At 26.7% G+C, this 210-nt stretch overlaps 1 pseudogene; it reads right to left on the bottom strand.

Moving 5' to 3' along the window:
- LOC119588989 overlaps window positions 1-210 on the bottom strand; it is a 3,790-nt pseudogene that overhangs the window by 692 nt on the left and 2,888 nt on the right.

The following is a 210-nucleotide window of genomic DNA, read 5'->3' as shown; positions in this document are numbered from 1 at the left end:
TAAAGCTCTCTTTTTTATTAGTAAAGAGAAAATAGCCGGTTTTATGTTATTCTTTAAAGAAAGAAAAAAAGAATAAAATTTTAACCCCATTTAGACATGGATCCTAAGAGAAATACAGAGGGAAATAAATAAATTAAAGAGAAATACAAAGATAATAAAATAAATTAGATGCACACTCACTCTCACTTTCTTCCTTTCTCTCTCACAAAT

The sequence above is a fragment of the Penaeus monodon genome, chromosome 24, assembly GCF_015228065.2.
Source record: "Penaeus monodon isolate SGIC_2016 chromosome 24, NSTDA_Pmon_1, whole genome shotgun sequence".
NCBI lineage: Eukaryota > Metazoa > Arthropoda > Malacostraca > Decapoda > Penaeidae > Penaeus > Penaeus monodon.
Note: the sequence above shows the minus strand (reverse complement) of the source record. Positions and strands in the feature narration are given on the sequence as shown.